The sequence below is a fragment of the Neodiprion fabricii genome, chromosome 3 (assembly GCF_021155785.1).
Source record: "Neodiprion fabricii isolate iyNeoFabr1 chromosome 3, iyNeoFabr1.1, whole genome shotgun sequence".
Classification (NCBI taxonomy): domain Eukaryota; kingdom Metazoa; phylum Arthropoda; class Insecta; order Hymenoptera; family Diprionidae; genus Neodiprion; species Neodiprion fabricii.
Window position 1 is genome coordinate 6,698,618 of NC_060241.1, and position 27,968 is coordinate 6,726,585.

The window sequence follows — 27,968 nt, forward strand, 5'->3', positions numbered from 1 at the left end:
GGTTATTTTCTGTAATAAACTTGTTAGCCACGTTTACAAAATTTTTTTATTACACCTTACTAAAGACATTCTTATACTAAATGGTGATAACCAAACCCTTTTCTCGGTCTATTGGAGCGTGAATTTGAATCTCCAACTCAACCGTGCATTCAACCGCCAGGGCTAACCGTTTTTGTCAAATACCTGAATGACTTTTTCAGTTCCTGCAGTCAAGATATACGCTGGGATTGACATAAAAATGTCTCATATCGTTGTTCAAACGTCAGGATTTTTTACCACGCGCCTTTGAGATGAAATCGACGTTCGTATTTGGATGAATCCTTAGAAAATGTTATGGAATAAAGTTATTTTTGCGAAATTCATAGCCTTGTATAAATTTGGCAGATATTTTAATTCCAAAAAAGCCCCGTGGCATGTATTGGCATTGAATAGCTGTTGAAGTTGAGTAAACTAAAACGAATGTTGGAAAGTATTTTTTGCTAGTTTGAGAAGCTGATATTTCTAAGAAGAGAATTGCAGCGTGACCAAATCTATTTTTCAAAACTGTCGGAATCACTTCGCATCGTTGACCTTGAATATTTACCATATTATATTGTGGATGGAAAAGCCCGGACAGGTTGAAAGATATTGAACAAAAAATTCCCTCAAACTGTTTACCTTTAATGTGGTAACTTTTACGAGTGATCCGTTTTTAAGCGTGACGATGTGTTAACCTGAGGATAATTCCGAGTATGAATCCTGATAATAAAACGCGCAAACAAGGGCGTAGGTGAATTTGCATCTCTAAGACGCAACCGCGTGCGCCTATATGGACTAATTCGCGTGTAAATATTTACCCGACCAGTTCGAAACAACGTTGCCGGTAAACCGGATTGCAGAGATGTGTCCGGCTTTGTACCTTTTCCCAACGACCGAGTTCAACAAATTCTATATTCTGCATGTAAACGTACGCGCAGTGTTTTTCTGGGGTCAGCATTACGGTACGCTTGCCTTTTTGTCACGATTCTCTTCATACCGACAATTTTCACTTCACGTCTTGACGTTTCACCAGTCGAACACTGCAGAAGTGGTTCTGAATTTACGATGAAACACCCTGGAGTGGCTAGTTTGCGAAATTCTTCGTTAGGGTCATGCAGTACTTCTACCCTTACCGGCCGGGTAAACTCGCCCTTTTTCTTTTTATATTAAATAAATAAAAATGAACTCTACTAATTTGCTATTACGATTTTGTAGAATTCATGTCATTTCTTTATTTCTGCGTCACATGAAGATCGATTTGAGTGCTTGTGTTTTTTTTTTTTTTTTTTTTACTACGTGTTATAAAATTTGTTGCAAAAATCTCTGAGGAATTTTGTGATTCAGGCTTTTGTGATAGATAACGTAGAATTTGAACTATCTGTCAAATTTTTTCTAACGCAAAATATTACAAAGTGGCAGATGTGGTCATAATAACGTGAAAGACGTGTTTTTTGCTGATTGACGTGCTTTTTGAAGTTCCAGTTGTCACATTGAGAAAATTCAATAAGATGATTCGATTACATGTATAAGTTGAATAATTGAAGAAACAATTATGTGGTTAAAGAAAGGCGAAAGAATGACACTTCAACGTTAAAGTATAATATCGACATGATTGTAGTTTGAACCATATCCATACTGAAATAATCTGATAATCTATCAGAATTTTCTTTCAGTTTTTACGCTATCATATCTACAGCCGCTATTTTATAATATTTTTCAATAATAATTTTTCAAAAAATAGTTCAAATTCTACAGTATTGACAGCAAAAACCCGAATCTCAGAATTCCTAATAAATTTTTTCACAGAAAAAATCTATCAAATGACCACTCACGACGATTATACTTTAACTCTTCGTCGTTGAAAGTGACTAAATCGGTAAATTAATGATTAGATAATGATTCGGTTATGAAATTAAAATAATCTCGTTGCAGACAAAAAATGGTAAGAACATATTTTCTCTCACGCACCGTGCATCTTCGTTTCAAATGTAACGTACAAATTTCCGATTGTCTTCTCCGAAAGTCCAGGTTGGGTTTTTTACGGACTTCTGCGTGAATACTTCTGTAGAAATAATGCGAAGCTTGGCTTCCGGTTTTAAACTGAACTCACTTTTTCGAGGATTTGACTTTCGTCACGGTTTTTCCTTAAACCTGAGACCACTTAGTGCAGGTAACGTCATCCGAGTAACTATGTATACAACACTAAACACTTCAACAACAGCCTCTCGATTGCCTTCTCAGAATTGAACCAGACACTTGACGTCTGCAGTTCAGGCAAATGGTTCATCACTTCCTCATGTTCCGTGTTAATTACATTTGCCAGAACTATACATCGATACTCGCAGCAACGACAAAAATGTTTTTCAAAATGTGTCATCGAGTTTCCGATCCTCGATTGATCGTTTCTTATCAAAGTAAGGACCGAATGGTTGGCAAAGACCAAAACGTTGCGAAGAAAAAGAACCTTCAAGATTTAGTGCAAATACCATCTTGCATGACTTTTCTATCGGGATGGGATGTTACCAGAAACTCAAGCACATCATTTTCATCAACACATTGGCTTGATGTAAGTGATTTACTGATCAACACTCAGCGCCAATTTGCGCTCAGACATGCGGCTGGTAATTGGAAACCCTTTTACACAGCGAACTTGATCCTTTTCGCGCAGTTATCACGATCATATTCTATCGTCCTCAGCGCTGAACCTGTTGCTCGAAATATGAAGAAGCAAAGAACCGTCTCGAAGCATTCGCGTTACGCTCACCCATGCGAACAGGCATTTGTGACGGAAGATAACATGTCGTCGAAATCTGGAGGTGTGGAAAATTGATTTACTGTTTTCGGCTGATGAGTTATTGATCTCAACTATAAGTTTCTGCCTGTGGTGGCCATCACATCCACCCCTAGATTCGACGATACAATCGACTCTGTCATCCGAAGCTTGAAAACTGACGTTTCCGGGTTATACGAAGATCGTGAATGGTGTTGAGGTATGGAAAGCGGTAAAATCCGGCAAAACGAGTTACCTACGTTTAATTTGAGGAAAAAATCATTCACCTCAGAGTGAAAAAGAATTCGTACACGACGTGAGAACTCGCGAGAGATACGGAATGACGGCAAGTGAGATTAAAGGGGTCGTTCCAAGTCCCGTTTCAATGTTGTGTAAGATTAGAGGAGATTACGTAATAAGTCGACGAAATAGGTAGTCGTAAAAAGAAAGTATTGCTTCTTGGAATTCGTCGACGGGGGGAATGAGATGTATATGAGACGACGAAGCGACGGGCAGAGGAGCGGGTATATCCGAGAACAGATGGACTATCGCCGCGGCTCCTCCCTTATCCAGATTAGGGGCCTTATCTTGGGTAAACAGCGGAGCAGTTGGGACAGTGGTTGAAACTGAGCTGGTCATCGGCGCCTCTCGCACCTTCGCGTCACCGTGCATCGATTGGTCCCTCAGATATCGTCATAGGTATGCATCCAGGCACCGACTGACTATCCCTTGGCATAGTTACGACCCGCGTATTTTCCGAGATCTGTGATGCCGCGTGTAGCACGCGTACGTATATGCGAGTACACACGTCCACGGTCCCATGTGTCGCGGCACTATCGCCATGGATTTACCGTTACGCTGTAAGTCAAGCTCCGTTTTTCTGGGTTATATACATACATTCAAGGAAACGACAAAATGCCACTTTATTAAAATCCAGTTCATTCCAAGCAATCGAGTTTCTTTTTTTTTTTTTTTTTATTTTTATTTCAATTCCATGTTCGACAGCTACTTACATGGAAGGAAATCGGGGCTACGATTGCTCTCCGATTCTGTTCGTTTGTTATCGATCGCGAACAACAAATCATCGTCATAAGCATTAGTATAAATGCAGTGTGAACTGCTAGCGACGGAATTGTTCGTTGTCTGGTATGGTTTAATGCGTTTGCGTCGCAATACGGGAGCAGCTGTTTGTCAGGGCGACCAACCGTCATAAATTTGGACGACAGTTCGCCGCGTGTATGTAACCTTAAAAATTTGGACAGCTGTCAGTGTTGAACACAACTGTTAGCGATAACTTTCAACATTTTTGAGGTTACGTTTTTGGCGGTTGGTCGCCCTGGCAAACAGCTGCTCTCGGATTGTGGCGCATGCGCATTAAATTATAGCAGACTACGGAGCATTCTGTCGTTAGGAACTCACTCTTCAGATGAAGATTTTTTGAATCTTCACGCTACAAAAATGTCAGAAGATTTACTTCGTTCGTTAATCGGTACTCTTAGATTATTTTGCTGATAGGTTTACCTTCTCAGCTGCTCAAGAACGTGCCTCTGCGTTTATTTCATTGAAGAAATTCTAAAACATATATGTTATAAACGAAACGTTGAAAATTTTTGAATGGCCACCCAAGTTCGAACCCAACTCGGCATCTACGGCGCAGTAAGTTCATTTTAATAGTTTTATGTGTGAGAAGTTTATTCAGCATCTGAAATTGTTGCGGCACCTGCATCGTTCCAAAATAGGAAATTCAACGGAACTCGGAGCGATTTATAGTTATATATATGACGTCAAGAATCATGTTTCAGCGCTTCATTTTATGAATTACGTGGTAACGTGTGCGGTTAATTTTCGAAAGTATTAGCTTCTTGCATACAAAAATTTTTTATTAGTCATTCGTTTATGTTTTTTTTTAGAACGATTATTTCTCGATCACTAATTTAAAAATTCTCAAAAGTTTGACGAAACTTCGAAAATTGGTAGTAGTATGAAATTCAGGCTGAGAACTAAATGAATGAATAATAAAATACTTATTAAAAACGTTTTTTGAGAACATTATTTTCAAGGTTGTTCTCAAAGCAAATGTTATAATCAACGCTCGTAAAATAGAGGAGACATATCAAGGAACCGATGAAATAATACGTCAAGTATTAGAATGACGAATTTTCCTATAGATTATATGAACCTATTCTCATCTACGAACGAATGATTTTTTTCAAAGTTGATAACCAAATATTGGCAAAATTCAATTAACCAAAAGAATTAATAACATCCAAATAAAGCAAAATTCTAACCACCGTAAAAGTTATCAAGCTTATTAAGAACAACTTAACGACAGCTGTTACAAAGTTGACTGTTTGTAGAGCTATGCGATTGATCGATTAATCGGCCCTTCCAATGAACGGTTTTTCCAATCAATGTATCAATTAGCGCGTTCAATCAATCAATTCCCGATTAACCGATCAATCAGTCTTTCGATCTTTCGTGTCGAATCGACCCCTTTGTCGTCAATGAATTAATCAACCCTCTCAATGAATCGCCCTTCGATTAACCGATGAATCGCTGATTCTCCAGCTTGTACAACAATCGATTCGATCCTTTCCGCCGAAGACATACGAGTACCGATACGAAAATCACTCAATTTCCGTATCAGGGCCAGCTATAAACTGCCCAAAAGCTGGCATCCTCTCATTCGAAAGAATAGAGTGAGGATAAGAAACGCGATGAAAAACACGTTGTTCAAACTACAAAATCGCAGGGTGTCCGGCTTATTGCGGCTGGCGATCAGCTGATCGACGAGCGAATTCGGAGCGAGAAACGAGGGGCCCGATAGCCGAGCGCGGAAAGTTATCGGAGTCCGTTTCGGGGCCCGACGACACGCGTCCCCCGTTTGGAGTGGGGCGCGAACGAACGGTGGAGGATCGAGGGATCGCTCGAGCGCTCGTGGCTCTCGGGCGGGTCTCGTGGGCGTCCTCAGCTCGTTGGCCAGGAGTCGCCGCGTGGCTCAGTCTTCGGCTCGCACTGTCCTGTCTGGCCATGCGTCGCGCACAACTGGCGTCCGCCGCACTATCGCCCAAACCGTACCGCCGTAGCAGCAACGCCAAGGAGACGACGAGCACGAGAATCACCGGCGGGAGTTTTTCTTGGGTCCAAAAATCGGAATCCAAGGATCGGCCGGGCCCCGAACCCGGACTAACCCCCCGGGCCTTATCCGCCCTCGCCGCTAGTTCAGGAAAGGTGTCGACGGTCCTCGAGGAGCTTGCAACCACCGAAGGCGGTCCAACCCTAGGCGGGATTTCCGGACCCCTGTTCATCCCGGTTTCATGAGTTTTTTCTCACTCGCATCGCGACGCTCGCAGCCCCCGGAGGAGGAGTCAGTGATACAGGATCGAAGTGCATGGGCCCAGTCGATAAGTTACCTTGCGGAACGGTTTTTCGCCGATCGATATCGATCGCGGATCCCTCCCTTCCGCGCTTCAGCCTGAACACTTGCAGTTTCGACCGATTTTTGACATGCGTCACGATCGATCCATCAACCAGCTACTACTCGCCACGCGACTGAACGCCGGTTGAACGAGTGTGTGTTGTGCTTGGTTTAAAAATTCGTCATCGTATAGAACAAATATTTGTTACTCCTTCCCCTTTTTATTACACTTTGTACGTTAATTTTTTTTTTTTCTTCTCTTCGTTTGTGGTGTCGCGTTATCAGACGATCGCATCTCCGCTGCTCTATATCAATATACGGCGGACGATTTATTAATTATCCGACACAGAGTCCAACGAGCTATCAGTGAAATTATATTTGCCACAGTTATGCATTTCGCTGTAACGACCTCGTCGCTATTTTCGAGCACGGAACGTTTCGGAGAACAGGAATAATCAATTCGATTACAGCACACGGTAGATAAATTATCACAATATCGTTGCGACGTTACAATTATGTTCTGTGCAGTTCTACTTGCGACGGTGAAATTCTTCAGCAGTATGGGCTTGCCGTAATCGCTAGTGTGATTTTGATTTATATTGGTATTACGACAAACTGTTTTCGGAACATTTGGTTCGTTTTATTTAATTTATACGTGTGATTCTTTATTCCATCTTTTTTTTTTTTTTTTTTTTCTACACGCTTCTCTCATCTTTCTTTATCTTACGAAATACGATCCCGGTTTTATGTTCGCTACGCGTTGTTTAGTTTAGTGATACCTAAGTACTAGCGCGAGGAACGCGTCACGTCGCTACAACGCTACGTTCCAAACAATTTGCGCGATCACTGATATTCTTCTTCACTCTGCACCGTGAAAATACGCTCGGTAACTTCGCATTGTGCAGCAGCTTGTGAATTGTTCATTCAGTGTGTGAGTTTCATTTTTTGTGACACGTAATATTGTTCATCCCGTGTTCAAAGGATCGGATGGTGCGGGCTGCCTTCTTTGCCTCAACTTATCTGAGCGGTAAGTCATTTATACGTTATTTTGATCGATCGGTGATCAGCTAGAAGACAGATTGTGTCGCATATGCTTGTTTCAATGAGCTAAGTACCTATTCACATATATTTGGAGCACATTTTGCATCGATTCAGACACGCGTTAGCTGTGCAATATTTTTTTTTCCCTCTTCGTTCACCGCAAAAAGTGTCGCAGAATTTTTGTTAAAATGTAATTATCATTAATTCAGATTATTTTCAGTGCATAATTAACGGTAAATGATTTATTTTTTACTCGGGCTCTGTGTCAGTTTATCTTAAATTTACATCTCAAATATTACTAACTATATCGATAAAAAAAAGTTTTCAGCCAAGAAAGTATATTTTTACTTCAGAGTTGTATTTAATGTGATGATTTAATCTTTTGAAACGTGTGAAAAATGAATCGGTTTTCAAGTTTATTTTTCGATTATTCACGTAGCGGCTTGAGTAGCAAGTCTTTGGGTATAATTTCAACCTCACCTTCTCACTACTAATTAAAAAGTCACCGGAGTCAGTTTTTTGTCGCGCAATCGTACGGCTCATCTCTTCAAGGATTAATTAAATTTATGTCGGTGTAATTAGCTGTTTATTCTAATCGTTTGACAGCTGGTTATAACATAAATACGAATTGGAATTTAACACGCAACTTTGAATAGCTGTAACGACCGCGAATATCTTTTGCAATTTTCCTGTTTCCGTTTCTGAAAAATATCATTACTATAGTTGAATTATAACAAAATAGAGGAACTTCAGTTATTGTGATTGAGAAAAGTCACATGTTTTCGCAAATAAAAAATTGACAACTATTCTGGTAAACAAATTGTATTTTTTTCTAGGATTAAAATGAAATTTCATTACAATTGTATCGGTATTTGGTAAAATATTTCAATAAATTCACGCTCATGTATATTTAAAGGATCAAACGTTGACACTTATTGTTGTTCATTTTTCGCTCAAACTGTCGAAAATATTTGAAACTACCTCACTTTGTAAACATCACAAATATGACTCGATCTGTCAACTCGCTCGTATTATTTTTTCGTAAAAGTGACGGTACGATTTAAGATAACGCGTTTAAAGTACACTGTTGAAAATGCTTTTGAATTTGCTACACATTTACTGCACAAAAGAGGTGTAAATTTACAAATTCAATGCAGCAACGTAAATTACTATGCATTTGTCCGAAATTTACAATGAAAATTTTTGATTTTACTAAATTTGACAGGAAAAACACAAAAAATTAATTTGATTTCACTAAATTTTGTAGTAAGTTTATTGTGTTCGTAAACTTAATACACGGTAAATGTATGGTGAATTCACTGTTCCGTATCCGAATAAAATTTCTAATACAGTGTAAGAAGTTCCATACAGATATTTTCAACAGTGTACCACGCATTATGTACTTGAAAGCTTACAAACAAAAAAATGTCCCAAATTTCCCCAGGGTGGTAAAAATAGGAAATCATCAAAAAATATCGTCATGATCAACATGTTTTTTTGAAAATTTGTACTCGAATAAAAAAGAATCGGACAACGACGAATCATCGAGTCGATGCAAAGTGGCCCGTATATATTTTCAGGCAGCTCGAATAACAGAAATGAAATCTCAAATTTAAGTTCATAGTACGACGTATGCATACAAGTTTGTATATTGCTCGAATTGTCGAACATTAAAATGCGACACGTGACAGTCGACGACACAACATTCCGCTGCGGTTTCACCAGAATCTAAAACTGTTACACAGCTGTATTCCTAAGGTTATGACACTTATACACAGAGACCTTGCCGAATGTATGGTAATGAGAAAATTAATGCGAAATTTGTTATTATTCGCACATCTTTTGAATATCTTAAGATCAGGTTTCACGACCCTGGTCGAAAGGGTAATTTGAAAAATCTCACCTCTGACGACTTCGTCACGGCCAATATCGCCGGTCCATATAATTTGCGAATTTTCGTGTATTCCTTTGACGAGCTGAGGGAGATGGGTGCGAACTCCAAAACGACCCGCTCTAAAAGGTATGAAAATCCCCGCGGGCCGATGCAAGCTAATTGCACGCTTGCCGGCTGACAGTTTGCGCGGTATTCGCTAACGGAGCTGAACGTGTCGGTGCGGCCGATTTTATTTTTATTTTCGCTCTTTCCTCTCCTTAACCACCGCCGCAAGAGTGCTCGTGCAAAACGAGCATTTATCCTCGTTGCATATTAATACAGAATTATTTATACAAATCAGCGACCATAAAATCTGTCACACATTAATTTTATATCTTGTATAATATAAGTACGTAGTCGTTTTGAATTTTCCGTAACTCTTATCCTACTAAATTTCGCGAGAGCGCAACTGGAATGCGGATTAGACAGATAAGAGCCGAGATAGAAAACCAGGAACTTGTGGTGATTTTCAACAGAATTATAATATAAGTAGATAAATTACTGGTTCACTTGGCGATCGGAATTGCTATGGTGAAAATTTTCCACGTTCATTTCAGGCGTTACTAAGTTTTGCAAATTCCGAATGAAACGATTGTTTGGAACAGATAATTGCAGACCTAGGTTTTTATCAGCGTGATATTTCGTCTTCGTCGATCTATTTTGTTACCTCAACTGAAAGAAATTCCGTAGATCAATTATAGCGGTATCATTACGTGTGATTTATTATCCGAACCAGTTAATTCCAAATTGACTCAATTAAACGTTCTCTTTACCAAACGATTAATACTTACAGACAATAATCGGCGGTTTTTAAACCAATTCCATTATTTATCCGGTTAGACGAATTCCGATTGGATTAATCGAGATTGGTACTTGAACGGATGAAGAATGCAGTCGGTTGAAAGGACGGCAACAAGAGTACAATTAATTGCTGACTTTTCTTTTACTGACACGGTTTTTGGAGACGTCGGAAGATAATCAAATGTTCGTGACTACGATTCCCCCACACGGATGTGAACATTCAGTGAAAATTACAAGTTATCGCAAGTATAATATTGAAAAGTCAAATCGAAATCTTGGGTACAACTCTGATTACAAAAAAGCGCGCTATCCGTAACGAAAAAAGGCTGGAGTACGTGAAAAAATTGAAACTACCGAAAAATTATTTGATTTTCAATGGTATCCTTTCCCCCTATTTGGTAAACGCGAACCGTTCCCGAATCTAATACGACACTCGAAGAAGTGAAAACGTTTTTCCGTTTTCTTTTCGACGACATATTATCTCCTCCTCCTAATGTATTCACGCGTATTATGGGCACGGAGCCAACAAGATCAATATTTATGTCTATTTAAATACCGGTGTTGCGCAGAGCTGATATGTATCGTATTATATGCACACACAGACACGCGCACACCTCGAAGAATTGACAATCTCTATTGCATTTGGTAATACCGCGTAGCGTACGAGTTTTAACGTCGAAGGAGATCCGCGGCTCTCGAGGTCCTGATCAGCTAAGCAAACACCGCGAGGTTCTCACCTTTATCGTGATAATGGCTGTAATTTTGGCAGCTCGTCGCGATGTGTAAACGCAGATTGTTCGACCCCCGTTGATTGCATGGTGCGAAGCATGAGGCCGACGATTTATTACTCAAACCTGCAGTATGTACGCGTATTTTACACACACACACACGTGTGCGCAGGTATGCGTTCGAGGCTGTTGTTGCGCCTCCTCGCCGGTTAACTGATGGGGCTCCGCGGACTTTCGTTGAATAAACAATAAATATATTCTCGCCTCCTCGGAGAATTACCTAGTGGCCTATACACCGCGTGGCTCTCCACCCGTGATTACATCCTGCAACGGGGTTAAAAAGGGGGTTCGGATTCTTGCCCCCACGTATTATTTACTTCCTTCGACCTTTTTCCCTTCGCTCCGTTCTCCCTCCCTCCCGACTTACCGTTCTCACCCGACCTCACGTAAGCTCCTCGATGCACAAGGAAGCGCCTCCGCAGTTATGAACCTCTTTGGAAATTTCTGCGTGCATGCAACGCGCGTCGTAATATACATATATATACACGTAACGCCGTGTCTATCTCAGCGTAGGGAAAGTGAGAATTTTTATTATTTTTCTCTTCAATCGTCGAGGGGTTAATTATTCTCAAAGTCCGGTTTACACAGGCGCACCTCGAGTCCCATGGGATACTCGTAAAGCTCTGCGGATCCTTGCGAAGTCTTTCCAAATACGTTGAACAGCACAAATTTGTGTGAATTATTGTTAATTTTACACGTTACGTCTCTGGAACTTTTATTAATATCGTTTAAACTCCTCGTGATATCCATAAATTCTGACAATTCAATCCAACGATGTCTTCGAAATCTGAGAAATACCATCAAGTTCCGCAAAGTCTTGTCGGATTCCACCTGACAAAATCTGTAAAGTCTTCAAAGCCTTGCGAGGTCCTGTCAAGTTTGAATTTCTCTGTTTTTTAGGAATCGTTTGAAGTAGAACTTGAAATGTAAAACCGTCATTATTTCAGATCTTTTGTTTCGTCCATTTCATTTTCCGTCTAGTTATCCAGTATCCTCAACCTTGATGGAACAGGCGTTATATAAATTTCTTTGATACGTAAGAGGACGATGCTAATTCATTTGGCATTTGGAGAGAGTAAATTAGTCTAAAGTCAAGTTTAGTTCACGTTGACGTGTTTATGCTCCCGACATCCAGCTTCAAAGTTATATTCTCCACATTCGATTCTCAGGCCCGATGCTGCTGCTGGAGCATCTGCCACCGGCTTGTTTCCATTTCCCTCCTGTTCCATTAAAAATCTTTTAATTTTTTTACGTATTATTTGTTAGGAAACGGCGAACGGCGACTGCTAATGGTTACAAGTCTTAATTGTAACATGTGCCAAAACTCAGAGCCATGGAAATCCGTGTGGAAGGCTTTTTCTTCTCGGATTATGAAAATCTTTGAAAAGGTGTAAAAAATTCGATGGACTCTGAGCACCGAGAAACGTGCGAACGTGTAGCCATGGACACTTTGACGAGAGTGAGACGGTACATCGGCGATGCTTTTTAACCCATGAGTGACTTTCAGGGCGCCGGGCGATCATGGAGCGGATCACTCGTCAGCTGGCTAAAAAGCGGTGCAACGATAAGATTGACACGTATTGTTTATTGTTGATGAAACATGGTTGGGGAATAGGTGAAAATATTCCGTCTGTCGTAATTGTAAAGAAATAAACACGCGGGGCTAGAGCGTTAGGAGAGTAGCCTAGCCAGCGGGCTTAAATGGCGTCGTCAATCCGGGAGCTGCGCGTATAAAGTATACACACAGTCCAGGCCAACTGAGAGCCGAAGGATGGAAGAGACACTGGATAAACAGACGCCTCTAATCACTTACCGTGAGCACGAAAATAAATTGAGTTGTTGGGGAGAGCCGACGACCCGTGACCCTCTTCGACGGGAACTTCATCAATAATATTTTAACAGTATCGGAACGAACCAGCTCTCGACGATGAACGTAACCAAGCTTCGTTCGAAGTCTGAGGGCTTTTTACCGCTGCGATTTGACTCAAGGACCATCGAAGAAACTCCCATATTTCAACCCCGAATCGGTAGGTCACTGCTTTGGAATTTGGGACACGAAAAATTAATTCTTTCCACGCGCGTTAAGTATTTGGACAATTGGACACAAAAAAGTTTGGAGAAAAATATGCTGAGAAATGAATATGCTATTCATGACACATGTTTCCAAGTTGAAGACGAATCTGTAAGAGGCCGCACTTACGCCTCGCGATCCTGCATAAAAATACCGACCACGAATAAATTTCAATCCAAAATGATGAAGGTTTGCTTTTAATTATACACAAGATTTGGTAATTCGTGATACTTGCCATCGCCAACACTTCGTTCGTGTATTTATTGGAAAAATACACTAATGATAACACGGGTCAATAAAATTTTTGTTTTCTTTCTCGAGTCTACATTTAAATAAATGAATTCTGATTCTGAACATCGAATAATAACCAAATTATTCATTTACTGCTTATAAAGTTTGATTTTGTTGTTTTTTTATGTTGATAAATAACACCGGTCAACACGAATTTTGAATCTGGGTTCTAGATGTCAAATTTTAATTTCTTAGATGTAGCTAATGAGAGAAAAAGTAGTTTTATTGGATAGGGTTTAATTTTGTAGAAACCAGATCAATATTTTGGATTGTATGAAAAATTACCCATTTCTTCAAACAATTGATTATAAATAACAGTTAAACAAACTTGTCGTTTCTACAAAAGCAAACTTTATCTAACAAAACTATTTACGTGGAAGAAATGAAAATTTGGGATCTAGAATCCGAACTAAAAAATCGTGTTTATCGGTGTAATCAAGTACTATGGTGTACCAGTGTCTGTTGGGTAATTTTGAATTGATCCGTAGAATCGGTATGGCTTTGCGTCCCTGTTAATTCCCATTTCTAACTGTTTGCACAAAAATATTGATGGTTAATACACGAGCTCAATTACATGTTTTTTATTTCCTCAATTGCTCATGAATGGGTTTGGTCCAGTGTACCTATACCTACACTCAAACGGACTTGGCGTGGCTGTTAGTTATATTCAAGGAAACACGGTACATTTTCAAATCAGGAAATTTTGTGTTGTCGAGATACTATTTAGCGGGCCACTGTGTTGAAAGTAGTATGAGAAAATTTTTATGAGAAAGTAAATACTCGTCTCGGTTTTATTTCAAATTCAATTATATTGCAGATTATGTACCGCGAATCGTTATGGTATATAAGGATAAATGTATATATGAGCTTGTGACGCAAGATGACGTAATTATGTTGATATTTGTTGCCGTTCCCAGACCACTCGTGAATATTCTATGAACATATCAACATTCGCGAGTAATATGTATACACAGATAGGCATAGTAACGACGAAGAAAGAAGAACTGAAGAATTTGGAGAATGAACTCGAGTGCGAATGCTCGCCAAATAAGGTATAATAAGTTGTGCGGGAGGTTCGTCGAATATAAATACTCTTAAAAGTTCGTTAAGTACTCCAATATTTGCGCATTCCCCGAATAATACAAGTAATGCGGAACCGGCTTCATAATATTCACAATATTCACATGATACGTTCGTGTAATCAAACACGAAGAGACCGTTCAGCGATGCATAAGTTATTTTCGATCATTGATTTCAAAAATATTCAAGAAATCGGTATCTCTTCCTCGACGCAAAAAATCTCTCGAATTCTTCACCAACGCAACTCGACAGTAGCTATTACAGACGAGATGGATATGTGTCCTTCAGCTATAGCCAACTAGGCTAAGTGAGTGTCAGGAGTCGGCAAACTCTGTACAAACTTTGCCATTTTCAAATATCTGATAGACTTTTGACCTTGCTTGATACTTCTGTAGAAGTAATCGGTCATTCAAAATCAGCGCAGTTCTACCTGCCAAGAAACTTTCACAGCGTGAATTGCCATCGTGTGAATTAAGCATTGATTCTTCAGCCTCGTCGACTTCATCAAATCTTGCAATCTTCAAACCGTGGCTTGTAGAGTACCTCTTGGTACCTTGGATCAATTTTGACACTTGACAGTTCTTCGATATTATTCGTTTTTTATTTACTATTGATTTCACTCTAGGTCCAGATTTTTATAGGGTCGTTGTCTTTGTGGTTGACGAGTACCGGATTCATTGTTATTAAACTTTCAGTGACGTTCGTCAAGTGTATTCTTTGCCTATGTACCTCGTGAATTGTTCTCGGATAACTCGCCGCATAAGGATACCATGAAAATTCAACCTCATCCTTTCAAATTATTATGGGACGAATATCGTGGTTTCTCATCAGCTTATGCGCATACTGCCATGCTTACCACATCGTTACCACATAACGTGTCCGTCTTTGAGTCAAGCTGTGTTCTAACACATGAGTAACACCGTATCGAAACCATGTAACTCGTGTCAGAACCATGCCCAAATTTCATTAAAACAAGATAACAGCGCGTGAGTGATATATTTCTACAGTGTAAGCCGTGGGATAAAACGTTGTGTTGGACAGTTTTTTTTCCCCTCTCATTTCTCCGTGAAACAGGTATTGTAATTCATTTTCTCGTGTTCAAGAGAATTTCGTGCTTCACGACATAAATAGTCGCTTCATACCGACCGCGTCCTCATGTCTATCCTTTTCATGTTGCGTGCAGACGCATGATTTGAACAGCTTCAATTCATCCGATGAGTTACACGGTTATCGTGTTTAAACTGCTGCAGTTGCATCGCAGTACCAGAAGACGAAACCTTCCAAGCTTTACGTACCGGTCGTTCTGAAATCGGTCACGTACTCGATCGTGCGTGTCACGTCTGTGAGACGAACACTGACCGAGGCAAGAACAAATAAGTTTAACCGTTCGCATCACGCGCAACCGAATTGGACGAAGTACGATGATTGTGGGAACATCGCCGCAGTATGATCCGAGTAAATATGCGTAGATAAAATTTTACTCACAATCAGTTTCACTCTCGTTCAGCGTTTCCGAGACATGTTCGGGGCATTAAAAAAATCGAAATGAGGAGAAAGGTAGCGACCGGATAACACGTTAAATCAGGACACAACATCGCGCAACATTCGCAAATGTTGATTTGCGACATTCAATTTCCAAGCCTGCAAATCGGAGAGAGAGCACATAATTATAAGATTAATGAGCCTCGGCGAAACTGGGCGTAGTTTTCTCACAAGAGTCAACTTTGATAGATAAACGCGCAAATGAGCTGGGGACCAATGGATTTCTAATGTAACAGGTTCTCACTAAGTGAAAAGCTTCCTTCAATGGTAGTTTCTCATCTTCGTAGAATCATTACGGCATTGACTCGAACCAACCGCAGGTTGTGGCACGGTGCGATTAATTAGACTGATGAAAAGTCCTTCGAAAAGGACTTCTCTGGGAGATGAAGAAAAGAGCACAAAGTGCTCAAATCCCTTCGGGAACATTATAACTTCGGTAGTGATGGAGGTGGCTAGTTTTATGCTGCATATTTTGTGACCAAAATGCTTTGAAGAATGGGGAAAAACCACTCAAGTGTTGATTGTTGCAACGGATGAAGGAGACAGACAAAGTACCCGAATCTTTTGGGTAATACTCCGATGGTGATACAGTGGTGGCTATTTTTATGGTCGAAACTATCTAGCTTTCTAAAATCACAGAATCGTGAAACCGCGTGTGGCCCGAAATAGACGGTATTTAGACGAGGCCCTGTGGCCAAAGAGTGTACTGCCACCACCTCCGTAGCCACCCCTACGCCAAGTGCGGAGGTGTAGAGGGTTCTGTTATGTTTCAAATCCCGCGTGATCTTTGCGCGGCCGTCTCTCTGTGTAAACACCGTCGGAAATACACTCACCACGCTCCTGGCTCCCTCGGGTCCATTCAGAGCGCGTGGTTAGTTTCATTCACGGGTGCCCCCACCCCGAGATCACTCTATACTACGCTATGATATTTCCAGAAACATCGACGCCTCGTGGAAAGATGAAATGGGTACCTCGTATTTCCATCATCCTCCCTCGTATCGGTACAGAGAAACTTGCAGTGCCATTCACCATTCCTCCGACGATTTTCAATCCACGCCGGTGATTCATGGTAGAATTTTTACTTCTGAAAGGTATCGGCAACAGTCTTTGATCAGTTCACCACTAATTTGGTGTCGTCGACGATACGAAATCCACATTATCAGTTTTCATGTGGAATTGAGTCACTTTTAGTTCCATTCTTCAGGGTATGATACGAAAGTGTCTGTACTGTCGGAATTTCGAAACATTTTAGACACACTTCTGACTGATAATGTTTATCAATCACGTTTTGTTTACAGACTGATCGGTTCTTCGTGATTCGCATTTGCTGCAAACTGAGAATAAAGTTCCGTGATACGGCCGAGATTGAGAACTCGGTCGCTTTCCTTGGTTGGATAAAAACAATTGCCTGGTCCTTTCCAATTTAGAATGGAATATAAATATCTCAGGTATCTATTTATGCGTATCATGAGTAGTTCACGGTTCAACTGCATAATTATAAACCATGAACACAGACAATTTTTCAATATAAATAGTAAAATGGTTTGTTTCTCGTAAAAAATCAATTCATAATCCTCGATATTGGTGAATGCTATTGCGATGAACGTAGAGTAAATTTCAGGTCATTCCAAAGAGTAAGTTCTTGTTTTTAGTCTTGCTTAAAATTATATCCAGGGTAGACCTCAATGACTCATCCCATGACTATTGAAACATGAAAAAACTTCTGTCTAGTGGATTATTTCCGTGAATTTCGCTTCGGTATTTGATGCTGGTGTAAACAGAAGCAGACGGAGAATGTATTTTGTGGATTCTAGTGAAACTCGAGGTGCGAAACACTCGCGTGACTAAATGAGCGTCGTTTCGATCCTGAGAAGGTCTCCTGGTAGAAACAATAGAAGGGAACCTCCCGTGGCTCGGACCTTTACCCATATGTAGGTCGGCTGGGGTCCACATGGAGCATTACCGCAAATACCCAACATGTTTTTCGTATTTGGGTTTCGTTACGACCATTGGGCGATAGCCATTGACGTATAGTTATAAAGAGAATTATTGGTACCGAGGCAGTTAGTCAGGTAGGTAGATAGGTAGGTATGTATGCCTAGGCACGAAGTGACGGCTTTACACTTATGTCATAGTATGACTTCGGGTGGCACGGACAAAATATTCGTGCGTCAGTGCTCTCTGTTGAACGGATGGGAGGCTGGAATTCTGTCCCCAGGGCTTAGGATCAATATTGTCATTTATATGATGTATTTTTTTTTTTTTTTACACTTCTAAGACGGTATGTACTTACTCGGCTGCTGCTTGTGTACGCGAGCTATGTTTAAAAATAAAATTCTTCGTAAACTCATCTGATTTCTTATGCGTGACGAATGGGTTTCTCAGCGCTGAAAGAAGGCGCCTTTTTTTTCTGGAAACTCAACGCTCGTTTTTTAGGCAATGAATCTACTGATCCTAGTGTTGTGTCCCACCGTGAGGCATTTGAAGCGTTACAAATTAGTGTGTCGTAAATCCTTCCGAGGTATTGAAAAAATACGTTAAATGAAAAATCAATGGCTTCGGGGGATGCGCATATGGTAGTTGGCCTGTTTCTACACATTAGGAACCAACATTTTCTCACGGATTATCGTAGGCTTCGATTAACAAATTGAACGTTCAAACTTCACGTTTGTTTACGCTTGCTTATTCATTGTACTTTCATGAAAAAAACATTTCGCTTCCAAGAACTTCTACCTGCCTACTTTCACGCTGAAATTTCACTAATCAACAATAACTTTAGTATTCCGTACATCGCTTACTGCATCCGAAAAAATAACATTTAATCCGGATTGTTCCAAATCTCGCAATATTGAGTCACCGTAATCTTGCACAAGCTGCTTCACTTGATTATTTGTCTGACGGAACGGATAGGCAGACACTTGTAGCGATTGAATTACACTTTATAGCTTCCAGGCATTCTGGACAAAGAAGAAATGCAGTCGATCGCTGCTTCCACAGGAAAATCAAACCATTTTTCCTAATGTTTTACGGCTTGGCGTTAATTTTTTAAGCTTGTGTGTTCCGTTTCACGATGGCACGCACCTCGTACAGGGTACAAAGTGGAGTTTCGATAAATCCATCACCATTGACAGAGACAGCCTCGATAAATGTCAGGGTGATTAAATTCGAGGATAATTACGATCGAGGGTTGGACACTGACTTCGTTAGAATTGGTCGTTTCGTAAAACGTGTTTTGTTTGGGTTGGATATCGCTTGGCCCCTGACAATGAGTCAGAGACGAGAGTTCTCCGACGTTTCCTCACGCAGAACCCTCTTGGAAGCGCCTCCCAAGTTGTTCCCCGTTGCGCTTTGTAGAAAACAAATTGTGCAATTCGCATTTCGTGTAGCAGGCACACGCTGGCTGTGATTAAAGAGTGACCGTTTATAAACAGGTCAAATTTATTTTCAGTTTAGAGTCGACTGTGCGTAGTTTTTAATACCTTCGATCGGCGTGCTCGGCTCTGAAGATTTATGACTGCCTAATTGAGGAAGTCGTACGTGTTTTATGAGTTATACGTGATCGTGCCATGATTGCTTCACCAAAACGCCTATAGTATAATCTTCTTATCGACAATTGTAACACCAAGCATGCGACACCTACTTCAAATAGACATTTATCGCACATGGCGTTATCGGCCATCGATGAACAGTACTCGACCTGACCAAAATAAACTTATCAAACAATATCACTACTGTGACGTACCTTTTGCGTCACGTGACGCGGAGATTGGATTCATGGCCATCCTCAGTGAAACGCAAATAGGTACTGAAATTCTCAGGGAGGAAAACTCGGGCTGTCCTCAAACTTTTCACTTATAGTTCAATCTGCTTGTGCGCGGCTGAGTTTATTCTAAGAACCGTGAAACCAGCAGGACTCGATTTATCTATCGAAAATTGGAAACGGCAGGGTTTCATTTGAGTCCGAAAATATGTTGCTCGTTTATTAAAAAGCGCAAAACCGTGTTCTAAATATCGCCCACACAACCGCCAGAACATGGTCAGCATGACAAAAATTCTAATAAATATCATTCGTGGAGAAAATTAACGTGTGCACACTCTATGCTTTGAAATTTATAACTCGACACCTGAAACTCATTACGGTTTCGCAACACGTTGGGATGAATTGTGTAGTGGGTAATATTTGGAACACAATGTCGCATTCAGCCACAGTAGTCATAGTGAAAGCCGGAAATCTGATCACACTAGTGATCATTGTCGGATGTAAGAAAACCTACCAAATTTTATATCAGTCATAAAATGACAAAAAAAAAAAAAAAATGGCTGTTCGTCACAGCCGTAGATCGAACGTTTCATGGTCTTTACATTTGTAATGCCAGTTAACCAATGGTTTCAATTGCTCCTAGACGTCAAAGATCGAAACAGAGAATTGTCGATGACAAAATAGTGCTCAGTACTTTGACTTAAGGTTATATTGTCAGATCCAAGATGTTTTCGGGTTGAAAACTTGGCTTCTGCATTTTATTGCCAGAGTATTCATCTTCGAAAGCATAATGTTGTGAATTCGTGGACTGAACTTGGACCTCTGTTCCTGCTGTTCGAGGTTTTTCTTCAAAATTGACGTGAAAAGTATACTCAATATTGAGATTGGTGGAACATCTGCCTTTTTTCCGCTCTCTGCAGTAGCCGCAGTCGGATCTCAGCAAAGCGATGTCGTGTCGGGACGCACCGCTACTTTGTTTACACTTTCTCTCTGAAGCTGCGCGACGGATAACATCTTTGCGGACACGTTTCACGGTGCACTTTACACAAAAAAGTGACAAAACAAAAAAAAAAAAAAGAAAATGTTAGGAATTTGAGACCTTCTTTGATAACTTGGAACTCGAATTCGTAGTCCTATGGAATCGAGAACTTTCAACCCAAGTAACTGTTTCACTGTTGGTTGAAAAATATGTACCTTCCAGGAGTGCTTTGGTCACGAAATTGTTCTCGGGTCTTCGGGTTATCCACCTTCTTCCTGTGTCCAGTTATTCGGAAACCAGCCAAGAAAATTTCTCAACTCCGCGGCATGACGTCCCTCGTGGCGCCATGAATATCAATTTTCTTTGTCTTCTGGTCCAATAGAGTTTGAGCACTTCGTGCGGTACAACAAAGGCCCCATTTCTGGACCTTTAACGTCTGTATACAAAGAGTACTGGACATATAATATCCGTCAACAGAATCATGTTTCTCTGAAAGTGAACAGGACGCGTACAATTTCGTATGATTATCGTAAATGTTCGTAATCGGGGTGACTGAGTTATCGGTTCATCTTCATTCGTCGCTTTATCGGACTACCGGATAGTTACCGATCGTCTTCGGGATACTCAAAAACGATTTCGCAATACATTATCTGAAGAATCTTTATGGAAAACATTTTCAGCGTCACACATTCCAATTGCCACAGTTGTCAATGAACCACCAGCACGCATGTTTCTCAATCTTTCTCTCTCTCGCGTATCGAAGCTCGCGCCGTTGAGTTTCAAGACTAATGAAACAATGAACGGAATTATTAATTACCTACCTCAAAGGTGGAGCCGGTTTGTGAGCATGTGAAGATGTAATCGGTACTTGATTATCCAGAACTTCATCGATTCGAAACGAGATTGGGCTTGTACAGTCGACAGAATTCTTGGTGGGTGGTCATGAGTGCTGTACTATCTCACAAGATCTACCTCATTATTTTGAATTAAAGACACTTAATTACGGTAGTCGCTTTATCGGCTCGTATGATTTTCGGTGCAGGTCATAATTCACGCCCACGTGAGTCGCGGCTCTACTATATACGAGTACGCATGGATTACAGTCTCCCTCTGCACAAGGCGTGCGTGTGTACAAAATCCGAAATGCTACCAGGTCCTCTTCTTCCTAGAACTAGACTTCGGTCGATACCTTCCCTCCGTTTTTTCCCACGAGTTGTTAAACGAGACTCTCAAGTGCATTTCGTCTGCAATCGGTGGGCATTAAATTCCGGACAGTTCTTCGATTTTCCATGTTTCATCGTAAAGTGAATATCAACATCGCCATCATCCGCTGCTGAACGTGGCTCTCGCAAGCTGGTTAAGGATGTGCTGGCTTGTGGATCGAAATCGTACTAGGTCAACGACAATTATACCAATTGTTCTCACTTTTAATTTGGATATCTGTATCAGATTTGAAAGCGATTTTCTGAACTGTAACCGAGTTATTGTTCTTTCAATTTTGTGTAATGTCACGCTGCGCTAGTCCAAGGGGGCATTCGCTTGTGAAATCGCAAGCCATTTGGAAGGCAGTCAATTTGAAATCACTCTAAATCATGTGTAATCGTGTGGAATCACGTGTAATCGATTGAAATCGCGTGAAATCGGAGGTGTATTCACATGTTGAACTCGCAAGTTACTTTGGAAAGCAGTTAGTTAGAAATCGCTTCAAATGATTTCAAATCATTTGACATCGCCTGAAATCGTATGCGATTTTTTGAAATCACGAGAAGCCACACGTGTATTTACCTGTTGAAATTCCAAACGACTTTGAAAAGTAGTTGCTTTAAAATCGCTTGGAATCGCATGAAATCGCTTTCCACCCGATCTGTGATTGATCCTTATGGGAAAACTTTCAGACTCAAAGTAAAATGACGGAAAATGAGAAGTAAAGTAACTCCAGTATGATTCAGAAAATCACCTTTAAATTTTACAAGTATGCTTAAAATCAAAGTAAAAACAATCTGTAAATCCTCCAGCCTTCTAATTACAACATGTCGTCGATGACCAACCGAGAATGGTATACGCACTCGAGCTAACGAGAGATGATCCGCGATGCATAACCAGTCCGAAGAACAAGGCCTTGTACGGAGGAAGAAGCCTCGTAAACTCGCCGCAGACGTATCTATAATAATCACCCTTCGGCCGTTACGGTTGCCCCGTATTTTCCCTCTATCTTAACGCCCGAGTCAATGAGCCCCGCCCTATCGTCGTTTTGCACTTCAAATGGCTTTTAGTTTACGCCGTTTTTTCCCACTGAAACACAGTTGCAACTGTTATTTTCGATGCCGAGTAAAAAGGAAAAGGCTGTAGGGTACGTCTTCGAATTATCTTGCTTTTTTGGGGTGCAAGAAAATATTTCCATGTTTTGAGAATCGTTTCCAAGATTCAACTTGGAAAATTTGAACAGAGCTTGGCATGCCGGATTCTGAGTCGCGATCGCGATGTTTGAAGAAAAGCTCAAATGCTGTGTAAAATGCGCAAAAAATTGCTCTCTAGAAATGTTTATGAATTGAAAACCGCTGTCAGCTGTTCGAAATGGTAATACATGAACAACAAATAGGATATTGATCTTGATTCGAATATATTGACACGTGACTGGGATGAATTTTTAACTCATGCCGCCTGCTGCGAGTTTCATATCCTGTTTTGTATTTCCTTAAGAAATATGAAAAGGTGTAGATATAGGATCGAATTATATGAACAAGGAAGAAGGAAATGTTGGTCAGGATAAATGTGGGCAAAGAACGTTGCATGGACTGTTGGATGTAATTTTAGATGGCAAATTATTCCGCTCTCTGTACAATTTATCAATTAACGCTGATCGCAGAATGTTAAGCGAGCGAGGAACTTGGGGAAAATCGTTGACACAATATGTGTCCCTACCATACCGGTTCCAGAAAGGGAAATGTCTTGAAAAAAAGGTAGGGGAATCCGTATATAATCATTTCCTTTAAAACAAGCTGTAAGATATTTCAGTGAACTAAAACTTGCTCAACTTTACACAAGAACAACATTCCGCGTTGCGTTAAATTTTATCGAGATACAAGTCATCCGATTTTCGAAGTGGAAATTTTTTTTTCGGTGCATGAAATCAACGCAAGAACTTCTGACCCGGGTAAATTTTGGTTACGATTTATGTGATTCCTTCGAGTCGATGTGTTGAAGTAATTCGCTAATTTGGTCCGTTATACTGAAACGTAACAAGATTTCACAAATTTTCACCTCTGTTACGCATCCTCACAATTAGAATAGATAACAACGTATAAAAGACATAATGTAAAGCATCGAATTATCGCGTTATACGCGAAGTTATCGCGAGGCTCGTTAGCGAGCAGGTGATGGTCATTGACCACTGCACAGGTTAAAGCCGAGAGCAGAGATCGAGGAATTTCGAAGAAGCAATGCGTGTTCGGGTTATAATTGTAGGAAATTTATAACACCGTAATAACGATCTTGGTTATCAATTTAAAAGCAATCAACAAAGTGATTGGTCAGAGATCGTTGCGGTTTCGTTTTCCATTAGCTGCTCGTACCTATCTGCGTTTCTAAATAGCGGCGATAGATTCTCACGAGTTTCTTTTCCCCCCGCTAACGCCTAATTTCTAGTATCTCAGAATTCATTGACCATCGTTTTTGAGATTATCCAATCGTCCGAGAAATTACGTTCGATTCGGATCAATTAGTTATACGCAATTCAAACTTGTCTGACAGGATTAATGCATTTGACTCTTTTTATTTACTATTCAGACCTAAAATATTTCATTGCCATTAAAACCGTAACAGAAATAAAAAAAATCCAACATAAAATCTTTTAGTTAGATATTGGAGCGTGCGTGAAGTACTAAGTTCGATTTTTTCCTTTTTTCTCAATTTGTTAATCCGAGACTCCCTTTCCGATATACGAGGACATAATTCGATGTAACATTTTCCGCTCCACACGATGGTCGACTCATTTTTAATCCATCGATAGCAATTTTTGAGAGAAACTCAAAAAAAAACCTTTACTTTCGTTGTTTAGATTTTATTTCCTCAGCATCAAAAACCCCTTTACACAAAAATCTAGCCATATCCCGGATATTTTTAACGCACACTCATTTTGACTAGACTATCAAACCTGAGCTGTGACGTGTAAACGAAAAGTTGGGGATGTTTAGGGCTGGGTAAAAGATCCGGCGATTTTGTGTACATGCGTATACCGGGAGAATCTCTTGAAAGTTGAAAGTCAACCGCGCATGCGCGAGTTTTACCGGCTGTTCGAGCAGGCCGGCCACCCTGAGTTTTCAGCTGTCAAACAGTTTCTGGCGGCGATGTAGTTGATACGAATTTTTGAGGCTAGAATCTTAAATAATTGAGGTAGTGACTCGGAAACGTTTCGGAAGCATTTGTTATCGGGTCGGAAAGTTGATTCTTCAAATAACGGTCGAAATTTGACGCTTATGCTCTTTGAAAATTCAAGCGTACACATTTTGCGTACGTTGGCACGCCTGCGTCGCAGACAAAGAATATCGCTGCGGGAAGATTTCGCCGACCAATGAGATTGAATTATTTGGCGCATGCGCGGTTGATTTTCAAGTTTCAAGAGATTGTCCCGGTACGCTTAAGGCATGAAATGCGAAGAGACGAGTCATGGTCGGCCAGGTCGGCGGGCGCCTATCGCGTAGCCTGCAGACGACCACCTACACAACGCACAAAAGGCCCATTACCATTCCGCTATAAGTCACAACGCGTCTCGGCCCGAAGCTATGTGCGTTCGGGTATTATCGACTCATTTCATTCACACTCTCCATAATTTAACATGGCGCAAAGAATAATGGCAAAATCGGCAGAGCGTCCCCCGGGCGTACTTTCGAAACAGACTATCCTTCATCCCTTTCCCCAAAATTTTATCCCCCACAATTTCGCTTCATCATCATCTGCGATACTCTTAAGGTTACTCTGTACTAATCCTGACGTCGTTTTCAGTATTGGCGTGGGCTTTTTGAATGGAACTTTTGATCGCTTTGAACTTTACGAATGATTTTCCGCAGAAGCGGGAAGGCGACGGAGAAATAACTCGATATTTGAGTGACACGATAATTTTTTGAGTTGAGTTAATTTGAATTAAATTTTTTACTTGAGATAAATTTTTTTATTCCAACTCGATTCGTTTCATAATTCATGAATTGCAATTTTTTTTATCGATACATCTCCAATTCATTCTAATTCAAGCGAGTTTCGAAAAATTTCTACTCCTTTTGTATTTCCTGAAAATTCGAATTGACGTTTTTTAATTCGATATCATTTTTTTATTTCTCTGTAAACAGATAATTCTGGTAGGAATCCAAACTGATTCAAATCAACGTTATTTCTCGGCTAATTTTCATCGTTTCAGGTGAATTATAATGATTTCACAAACCTACTGGCGACGGGAAAGATGGAAAAAGAAATGATCGTGAAAAATTAGCCAAGTTTCGTGAGATCTTGTAAAATGCGTATCTAAACACTTTAATTATAATTTGCCCACGACGATTGAAAACGAAGGGATGTTCATAGTCACTTAAATTTGAATAGAAAAATGATTTGATTTATCTGGTTTTCAACAAATACCGGTCAAAGTTAGTAATTTACAAACTGTGACTCACATAAAACAAAATTCCAATGGTAAAGTCAATTCGAATACCGAAGTAGACAGTTTCACGCGTATAACATTAGATTATTGACCCTGGCTTTTGACCGAACTAAACCAGTTGAATATTCAATTCAAAGAAACGGCGCAAATCTTGAACCACAACTGGAAAGGAAATTTCCTAGTCTGCGATATCCACGTCCAAGATCATTATAACAATACTGAAAAGTGGCAAAACTTACCCGACTAATTGACCTCCGGAGGGCAAAGCGTCACTGACGATTAAGCCATGCACCGGGGCTTTTTTTTTATGAACTCTGAATTTCGGTCAGTTTGTTACTTCGCCTTCCGCCTCAACAGATCCATTATATGACCGTCCATATAACCCCTTGAAACGTGCCACATTCTTTTCGCTCTGTTGGAACGCCGTGACGGGTGTTCTTCCCTTCCAAGTTTATCAACCCTGAAATCATAGTTTGAGAAGAAAAAAAGAAGAAAAAACACATCATCGACTTAGCTAAACACGAAAAGTGTCGATCCGATCATTTTATGTACTTGTTTATAGCGCATGTTCATAGCGCACAGGGACGGTCGCATATTTTCTCTCTCTACCTATCTAACAATCCATTAAATTACGTAATCTGGGCGTATACAGATCGCCGTAATTACAGGTGATTCATTTATAGGTAACTCGACCGCTGACCGATGAAAAAGCAGTCTCCATATCGAATTATGGCCCCGAATCAAGCATGCAAGCTGGTCGAATTATCATACCGGAAGCGACGCGAGCCCACGCGGCTAAATATTCCGAATCTATTTACTTATTGTTTTTTTTTCTTTTTCCTTTTTGTTCTTCTGATTTTTCTTTCCTTTTTTTCCGTTCGTCGTCCGGTTCCTATAGATCGAGTACGTTCCCCCAAATGTTCCGCGACTGCAGGCAGGTTCGTGTGACCGGGAGCCGACGATAAATCGACCTGTCGCGCCCCCTTCTGGGATCCAATCAGTACAGTAACTCGTCTGTTTCATGTGCCTCGGAATGGGACCACAAATTTATAACTCGTGACGGCGACGGTCACTACAGAACGATATCACGTTTCAATTTTGTGTTAAACACCCGCGTCTGAATTGCCAGAGGCCGGCGAACCATGCCGGAGAAATTCCACCAACTCGGCATCACGCTGCGTATAAACTACATAAGCGCTTTGCTATACCGGTAACCGAATTTTCACATGCATCCAGAGTTGATTCAAACATTTTCTGTGTTTTTCTTTCATTCCCTTGTTTCTCCAAGATGCTCATGAAAGAAGCGTTTCTTTTAGGTATTCGTACAATTTTTTTTATCTAAATTACTACGCGTGTCACGTTTTTTTAATTTTTTTTTTTTTTTTTTTCACAACTGGTGAAGTATGCATTTTAATCAAGAACGTCGGGAAAGAATTTTTGTAGAATAGTATATAGAATCAAATTTAATCCACCCATCTGTGAGTAAGAAATCGTGTCTGGTACAAAAAATATTTGAGATCAGTGCTAATTTCTACTCGAAAAATCCACTTCTCAGCAACGTCGTAGACGTTTTACGTGGCGTTATTTTTTATTTTTATTTGGTTGATAGTTAAAAAAAAGTTGCAGATTGAGAGTTCTATACAATTTCGTTGACAATCACGTGTTTCAGTTAAAAATTATGGATTTAATGAAGCTGAAACTAGCAGGCAAACGTGTTAAACTTTTTCGTAATAGAAAAATGCTGTTCAGTCTTGTGCTCGAAATTCTATAAAAGCATTGGGGGATCAAGGTATTTCAAAAAATTTTCATTTTCAGACTCAACTACCTTA

The 27,968-nt window shown here is 40.3% G+C and overlaps 1 protein-coding gene across 1 annotated transcript in view; it reads left to right on the forward strand.

The window, feature by feature from the left end:
- The first annotated feature begins 5,766 nt into the window (after positions 1–5,766).
- The window catches only part of LOC124178052, a 106,345-nt gene continuing 84,143 nt past the window's right edge, over positions 5,767–27,968 (forward strand). The window contains exons 1-2 of the mRNA XM_046561143.1: positions 5,767–6,839; positions 6,975–7,233. The gene's annotated coding sequence lies outside the window, so the exon portion shown is untranslated. The remainder of the gene's footprint in view (positions 6,840–6,974; positions 7,234–27,968) is intronic.